The 9,261-nt window shown below is 40.1% G+C and overlaps 1 pseudogene; it reads left to right on the forward strand.

Annotated features, from left to right (window-relative positions):
- Positions 1–1,213: 1,213 nt before the first annotated feature.
- On the forward strand, positions 1,214–8,489 carry LOC129057831 (UDP-glucuronosyltransferase 1A10-like; annotated as a pseudogene).
- Positions 8,490–9,261: the final 772 nt, after the last annotated feature.

Genomic DNA, 9,261 nt, shown 5'->3' on the forward strand with positions numbered 1-9,261 from the left:
TCCAGAGCTGAGTTCAAGTCCTGCATTTCCCTGCTAATTTTCTGTCTCGTTGATCTGTCTAATATTGACAATGTAGTGTTAAAGTCTCCCACTATTATTGTATGGGAGCCTAAGTCTCTTTGTAGGTCTCTAAGAACTTGCTTTATGGGTGCTCCTGTATTGGGCGCATATATATTTAGGATGGTTAGCTCTTCTTGTTACATTGATCCCTTTACCATTATATAATGCCCTTCTTTGTCTTTTTTGACCTTGTTGGTTTAAAGTCTGTTTTTATCAGAGACTAGATTGCAACCCCTGATTTTTTTTGCTTTCCATTTGCTTGGTAAATATTCCTCTATCCCTTTATTTTGAGCCTGTATGTCTTTGCACGTGAAATGGGTCTTCTGAATGCAGCACACTGATGGGTCTTGACTGTTTATCCAATTTGCCAGTCTGTGTCTTTTAATTGGGGCATTTAGTCCATTTACATTTAAGACTAATATTGTTATGTGTGAACTTGATCCTGTCATTATGATGCTAGCTGTTTATTTTGCCTCAGATACATTGCAAAATAAACTACTGTGAAAGGCGGTCAAAACACAAAGATGACATCACCTCTGACTTCCAGGAGTCCTCAGCAGACTGAGGAAGACAAGTACATATTTTCCTGAAAGAGGTCACTGGAGTGATGGCGTGTTTAGAATATGGAAGTAGAGCAGTCACAGAGAGGCAGCCCAGCAGAGTGTTCGCACAAGGGCTGGGCAAGCAACTCCCCACTGCATGCAATGTATCTGAGGAAAATCATTAAAATAGGTGGTGGTCACTTTCCATCAAGTCCCTGGTATGGTCCATGGAGGCAGGGTTGTCAATGTCATTTCGACATTTCAGAGGCCTCTCAGGGTTTGGATATGGGAGAAGACAACCAGCAATGATTATGCATTGCAGAGATGCAGGTGAGCCCCAGTTTCTTGCCAGTTGGGAGGTCAGTGCTAAGGGCCTTGCTGTCTTTCCTTGGAACATGAGATGCCAATTTCTTTCTGGACAGAGAGTATTTGGTTGGCTAAAGTTAAAATCTAAATTTTGCTTTGGGATAAATTCCAAAAATATTAGCATTATTCAAATTTACTTTCACTTTATCTTTCTGAGTCTTCAAGGTCCAAAAGCATTGCTGAATAATTCTGTTTCTAAACTCACTTGCAGCTCAGGGCATGCTCTCCCTCCAAGATGAAGACCATAATCTACTCTTGTCTGGAAATCATACAAGTAGGTATCTCAGCAAATGATACTCATGTGTTATTGTTCTTATGAGTAAATCATTGGCAGTGAGTGTGATTTTTTTTCTTTTATGAAAGGATAAATACACGCCCTCTATTAGGGTCAGGTTTTGTGCCTGTACTTCTTCCGCCTACTGTATCATAGCAGCTTAGAATCCCAGCTGCTGGCTCGGGCTGCAGTTCTCTCATGGCTCGCGCAGGGTGGACCAGCCCCGTTCCTTTATGTGTGTGTCTACTGCTGACCTGTGGCTTTGCTGAGGCAGGGAAGCTGCTGGTAGTGCCCATGGATGGGAGCCACTGGTTCACCATGCAGTCAGTGGTGGAGAAACTTATCCTCAGGGGGCATGAGGTGGTTGTAGTCATGCCAGAGGTGAGTTGGCAACTGGAAAGATCACTGAATTGCACAGTGAAGACTTACTCAACCTCGTATACTCTGGAGGATCAGAACCGGGAATTCATGGATTTTGCCCATGCTCAATGGAAAGCACACGCACAAAGTATATTTTCTCTATTAATGAGTTCATCCAGTGTTTTTCTTGACTTATTTTTTTCGCATTGCAGGAGTTTGTTTAATGACCGAAAATTAGTAGAATACTTAAAGGAGAGTTCTTTTGATGCAGTGTTTCTGGATCCTTTTGATACCTGTGGCTTAATTGTTGCTAAATATTTCTCCCTCCCCTCTGTGGTCTTCACCAGGGGAATATTTTGCCACTATCTTGAAGAAGGTGCACAGTGCCCTGCTCCTCTTTCCTACGTCCCCAATGATCTCTTAGGGTTCTCAGATGCCATGACTTTTAAGGAGAGAGTATGGAACCACATCATGCACTTGGAGGACCATTTATTTTGCCAGTATCTTTTTAGAAATGCCCTAGAAATAGCCTCTGAAATTCTCCAAACCCCTGTCACGGCATATGACCTCTACAGTCACACATCAATTTGGTTGTTGCGAACGGACTTTGTTTTGGACTATCCCAAACCCGTGATGCCCAACATGATCTTCATTGGTGGTATCAACTGCCATAAGGGAAAGCCATTGCCTATGGTAAGTCACCTCTCCTTTAGCACATTAAGAATAATCTGGCTTTGGAAATGAAAAAAGGATTCCTTACTGAAACTGTGATTTGACATTTTCATTTGTTGCATTTCAAATTTCTTTCCAGTTTAACAAATTATTTTGTGTGAATTCATGTACTCATCATTTATCAAATTTTATAAAACTGCCCTTCTTGAAAGTGTGTGTAATAATTTAAAAATTATAGATCATATTCAGGCTACATTTTAAAATACCATGTTTAGAAAAGTACCAAAAACCACAGCAAGAAACGAAACTCCTGTTTTTTGTTAATTCTATGTGACCCCGTAGTTGAAATGCTCTTAACAGTTTTGTGTACATTCTTTTCATTAAAAAAAAGTATTTTAGGTATATGCAATATCTCATGTAAGTTCCCATACCTGTTTAGTAAAAATAAAATCTAGTATTGGGCTGAACATATTCTTCTTTATCTTGCATTTTTCACTTGCCAATAAATTATGGATACCTTTATAGACCAATACAAACAGATTTGACAAGTTCTTTTAATAATTGCATAAAATTCTTTACTTTGGATGCAATGTAGTTTTTTAACCATGAATATTGATATATATGTAGCCATTTTCCATTCTTTCCTTTTATGAATAAGGCTGTGTAAACACTCTTCAATACTTTCCTTGTGTGAATATAGTTCTATATTCTTGCTTTTATCTTAGTAGACTAGAGTCCTACACATAGGGTTACAGGGTTTTCCTGAATTGAGAAGATTGGCATCTTTTTGCTATTAAGTCTTCCTGTTCAGGAATACGTATGTCTCACTATTTATTCAGGCCTTGTTTTATATACATAAATAAAAGTTTTCACTATATAAGCATTTTATGTTTGTTATTAACATTTATTCCTTGGCATTTTATTATTTTTGAAACTATTTTTTTACAGGGCAATTTTTCCATTTCTACGTTTAACTGATTACTGGTAATTAAAATTTTGGTTTTTGCATATGTATCTTGTATCTAGCCACATTACTAATTTTTCTTATTATTTTGTAGTATGCATTAGATGTACAATATACAATACCATCTGCAAGTAATTCCCTTCTCTGATATTTATACTGCTTCTTTTGCTGTACTGGAGCATATACTGCCAAAACATTATTGAGTAATATTGTTAGAGTAGCCAGTTTAAATAGGGATTCGGTGGCTTGTGACTGAAAAATCCTTGAAAAATACCAGAATGAGATTCTTGGCAAATGCATAGTTGCTAAATCCAGATGAAACACCTGGTGTCTCATCTCATTATATTATTTTATTAGGGGTGGAGTACACATTTTTATGTATTGTTCTGGTTTCTTACAAGATTCAGTAGACTTTGTAACACAGTCATATCTGTCATTGGCAGATGGTTGGTGAAAGAGTGACTGTTCAGCCATCTCATAGGAAAGTGAAATAATGCTCTTTCTAAAAAGCAGGAAGACTACAGTTGTAGGCCTTTCAAAATTAGGCATGACTTTCAGCTCATGGCAAGATCAGGCAAAGAGATGCAAGTTGCAGGACTCTAAGAGGTTGGACTTATCAAAGCACTTTTCTCCTTGTTATCCTCCATTAATTACAGTACCAAGCACCACCCATGTGTTGCCTACACCCCACAGCCTTCGGCCAAGTATGAGGATCTGCCACTTCCTGAACCCACGCTGAGTTTATTGTGGCTCACAGGGTCACCCAGAGGCCTTTAAAGATATGAAAACCTATATATGATTTTATATCACCTGTGATAGAGGGATATCTATAAAAAATGAAACATTAAACTATATATGGTTTCATTCATTTTGATTGTAAATATCTTTTATGAGATATGAAATAAATGTGTTTCTATATCTATTAAAGAATATACACATGTATGAAAGTTTTTATAGTTTGCAGAGGGTTATGTATATTAATGTATATTTTTATGATTATACCTGTAAAGGCAGCAGAATTCTCACAGAGGAATTCGATCTCAAAGAGGGCTTTCTGTCAAAGAGCCTTGGATATGGCCCAACCACAAAAGTAAAAGTAAATTGTCATCAAAAGAACGATGAACACTGCATATCGCTCTTTCCTTGTTTCAGATGCCAGGATGTGTCTGGGAAAAGCATGCATTTGGTTACATCTTGCTGGGAAACAGGATTCAGAGTCTGAGTCTCATCTGTCTGATGAGATGGAAGCATTACTTGATGATAGAGTATGTGTTTGCACATGTATGTGTTTGTGTATGTGCAGGTGTGTTTCTATGCAATGTCCCAGACCCTGCACGGGGGATTTTCTTGAAGATCTCCTGTAACAAAATCTCCTTGAACCTATCCAGGATAATTACATCCAGGGATGTAATTAAATACTTTAACAATGATGGCAGATGGCCCCATCTCCAATTTCAATGTGAGATTTGGAGGGGACAAACTTTTAAACTATATCAATTGGTATGGTCATTCTTTTACATTTCAGTGTTCTAATGTGTGTGTGTTGATTAATGATGTGTAAATAATTCAGCAGAACAGTGAAATAGTTTTAATGAGAAAAAGAGGAAGTCACTCTTAGTCTCTTTGAATTTTTAGTGAGTTCCAACAGAATTAAAGACTGGTTTTAGGGGAAAAGAATTCAGGCTTCGTCTATACCATCCATGGCAGGTGCAGCTCTGGGGGTGGGATATGGTTACAGATAAATAAGAAATCTGTGCTTCCCCCATTGCTCTAAGATTCTGGCTATAGTCCAAGATCCAAATTCAAAGTTAGCTTTTGGTTGACAAGACTAAGGCCTCTCACTAAAATTATTTACTTCAAGTTTTTATTTTCAAAGTTTTCAAACATACAAAAAGAAAAGACCATAGTGTAATGTGCACCTGTATATCAATCCTTAGGCTAAATAATTTTCAATATTTTGCTGTGTTAATTCATCTATCCCCTTATTCTGACCTTTTAAAGAAACTTTTTGGCTGTCATTATTTTAATGGAAATTCTTGGCTTGTCATTCCATCATTGAATATTTTATTAAATATAAAAAATAAGTAAAATTTGTTACACGGCCACAATATCATTATCACACCTAACACAATAATAATACTTTAATATTATCTCATTTCCAGCCCATAATTAATTTACCTCCAATTGCCTCATACAACATCTTTTTATGTTGATCTGTGGAATAGAGAATTCAGAAATAAACCCATACATCCTTGGTCAATTGAGTAGGTTCCAAACGTTATGAGGGTGTCAAGACCATTCAAATGGGAGAGAATAATCTCTTTTTTAGGCTGCAAATGCTGTTCTCCCATAGTCCAGCAGTAACCCCGCCCAATTTAGGTGCCAACCCAGGGATCTAGGCCCATGTAACCTCATGATAGGCCAACAATCTTAGATAGGGCCAACTCTATACCCCTGGTCAGTAGGAAGCAGTTGGAAGATGAGACCTTCACTCACATGCCAAAGATTTGTCATTGTTGCTATGTCAGGGGGGAAATATGGAACCCTAATTAGGGAAAAAGAGCTAGGCTGGCAGGACCACGGGAAAGCAAAAAGAAAAAGCAGATGAGCTATAAGTCTGCCTTTCTTCATGGTCTAGGACACATAGCCCTCCTGCAAAAATAACATAATCTTCCTGCATCCAGAGATCACCAGACCCTCAGCTGATAGAAAAATGCAAGTTATCTCACTGCAACCTTGGCATTATCAGTACTGCACCTAGCTCTCTGCAGCACAAGCACCATCCTATAAAATCCTCAGCAAGCCCTTATCTCCTTGCAGCCAGCTCTTCTCTTGCTGACTATCTTGCAACATATTTTCCTACTTTCTCTAATAAATCTGGCTTTCTTTACCTACAACTATCTTGGTAAATTCTTTTTACCTCCCATGCCACACCAGTCTCAGAGAGTTGCCACCCATGACAGTTACCATAAGGCTTGCAAATACTATCTTATAAACCTTATTTTAACCTGATAACAACTTAGCACTATTTGCATAAACAAACACACAGCAAGAAGAAAACTAATAGAAACTAGTCTTAACTTTGTTCCCTACTTTTTAACTTTTTGTGATTTTCATTTATATCTTGTTGTACCGCCTATATCTTAAAAAGTTGTTGTAGTTATTATTTTTGATTTGTTCATTGTTTAGTCTTTATAGGTAGGATAACACTAGTTTGCACACAGAGTTATAGTGTTATAATATTCTGTGTATTTCTGTGTACTTACTATTACCAGTGAGTTTTGTACCTTCAGATGATTTCTTCTTGCTCATGAGCATCCTTTTCTTTCTGATTGAAGTACTCCCTGTAGCATTTCTTGTAGGATCGGTCTGGAATTGATAAAATTCCTCAACTTTTGTCTTGGAAAGGCTTTATTTCTCCTTCCTGTTTGAAGGATATTTTCACCAGATATACTATTCTGGGGTAAAAGGTTTTTTTTTCCTTCAGCACTTTAAATATGTCATGCCACTCTCTCCTGGCCTGTAAGGGTTCCACTGAAAAGTCTGCTGCCAGATATATTGGAACTCCATTGTATGTTATTTATCTCTTCTCTTGTTGCTTTTAGGATCTTTTCTTTATCCTTGACCTTAGGGAGTTTGATTACTAAATGCCTTGAGGTAGTTTTCTTTGGGTTAAATGTGCTTGGTGTTCTATAGCCTTCTCATACTTGAATATTGGTATCTTTCTCTAGGTTTGGAAAGTTTTCTGTTATTACCCCTTTGAATAAACTTTCTACTCCTATCTCTTTCTCTACCTCCACTTTATGGGCAATAGCTATTAGATTTGCCCCTTTGAGGCTATTTTCTAGATCCTGTAAGCATGCTTCATTGTTGTTTATTCTTTTTTCTTTTGCCTTCTCTGACTGTGTATTTTCAAATAGCCTGTCTTCAAGCTCAGTAATTATTTCTTGTGTTTGATCCATTCTGCTATTAAAGGACTTTGATGCATTCTTCATTATGCCAATTGCATTTTTCAGCTCCAGGATTTCTGCTTGATTCTTTCTAATGATTTCAATCTCTGTTAAATTTTTATGCTGGAATTCTGAATTCCTCCTCTGTGTTATTTGGAATTTCTTTTGAGTTTCCTCAACACAGCTATTTTGAATTCTCTGTTTGAAAGGTCACATATATCTGTTTCTCCAGGATTAGTCCCTGGCACCTTATTTAATTCATTTGATGAGGTCATGGTTTTCCTGAATGGCGTTGATGCTAGTAGACATTCTTCAGTGTCTGGGCATTGAAGAGTTAGGTGTTTATTGTAGTCTTCATTGTCTGGGCTTATTTGTAGCTGTCCTTCTTGGAAAGGCTTTCCAGATATTTGAAAGGACTTGGGTGTTGTAATCTGAGCTGTTTCTGCTTTAGGGGGCACCCCAAGCCTAGTAACGCTGTGGTTCTTGCAGACTTGTAGATGTATTTCCTTGATGGCCTTGGACAAGATCCAAGAGAATTCTCTAGATTCCAGCAGATATTCTTGTTTTCTTCCCTTACTTCCTCCCAAAAATACAGAGTCTCTCTCTCTCTCTCACTGTCTCTCTCTTTCTCTGTCTCTCTCTCTGTTCTGAGCCACCTCAAGCTGGGGGTGGAGTGACACAAGCATCTTTGTGGCCATCACCACTATGACTGTGCTGGATCAGACCTGAAGTCAGCACAGCTCTGGGTCTCGCCCAAGGCCTGCTGTAACCACCTCCTGGCTACTGCCTATGTTTGCTCAAGGCCCTCGGGCTTTACAATCAGCAGGTGATACAGCCAGCCAGACCTGCGTCCCTCCCTTCAGAATGGCAAGGTCCCCCAGGCCCTGGGTGGGTCCAGAAGTGCCATCTAGGAGTCAGGGACTAGAGTCAAAAACCTTAGCATTCCACCTGGTATTCTATTGTATTGCAGCTGAGCTGGCACTCAAACCACAAGATGCAGTCCTTCCCATTCTTCCCTCTCATTTGCAAAGACAGAGGAGGCTCACCTTGTAGCCACTGCCACCCCTGGCCATGGACAGTACTGCCAGGCTTCTGCTGGTGTTCCCGTAAGGCCCAAGGTCTTAAGTCAACTTGTGGTGAATGCTGCCTGGCCTGAGACTTGCCCTTCAGGGGAGTGGGCTCCCCTCTATCCCAGGGCAGCTCCAAAAATGCCATCCAAGAGTCAAGTCCTGGAATCAGGGACCCCAAAAGCCCTCTTGATGCTCTATCCCCCTGCAGCACTGTTGGTACCTAAGGTATAAGGCAAAGTCCCCTCTACCTTTCCTTGTGCTTTCCTCAAGCAGGAGTTTTGCCCCATAGCCATCACAGCTGGGAATGTGCTGAGTCTCACCTAGAGCCAGTAAGTCTCAGAGGCTCACCAAGGCACTTGACGTAGTACCAGGGTTCACTGCTGGTATTCAGGGGCCAAGGTCTCTTCAGTTAGCAGGCGATGAATACTGGCAGGACTGGGTACTTTCTTTTAAGGCAGCAGATTCCTTTCTAGCCCAGGGTGTGTTCAGAAATGTCATCTGGAAGCTAGGGCCTGGCACAGGGGCCTCATGATTCTGACCGGTGCCCTATCCTGCTGTGGCTGAGCTGGTCTTCTAAATGCAAGACAAAGTCCTCCCCACTTTTCCTTCTCCTCTCTTCAAGTAGAAGGAAAGGGTCTCTTTTGGAGCCATAAGCTGTGCAGCCTAGGATTAGGGGAGGAGTGATGCCGGTACTCCCTTGGCTGCTTCAGCTAGTGTTTCAGTATGTCATACGCCCCTTTACCCAGTTCACTGTCTCTGGGCCTAGTACAGCCCAACTCTAGGACTCGCCTAAGAGTCGCAATCTTTATGGCCTAGACTGCCTTTTAAGTTTACTTGAGGCCAAGGCCATTTTGGCCCTCAATGGTGAGGTCTGTGGCTACTCAAGTTCAGACCTCTGAGATCAGCAATTTCCCTCTGGCTAGGGCTGGTTTAAATGCTCCCTCAATGCTGGCCACAGTGGTTCATGCCTGTAATCCCAGCACTTTGGGAGGCTGAGGTGGGT

This window comes from Pongo abelii, chromosome 11 (genome assembly GCF_028885655.2).
Source record: "Pongo abelii isolate AG06213 chromosome 11, NHGRI_mPonAbe1-v2.0_pri, whole genome shotgun sequence".
Taxonomy (NCBI): Eukaryota; Metazoa; Chordata; class Mammalia; order Primates; family Hominidae; genus Pongo; species Pongo abelii.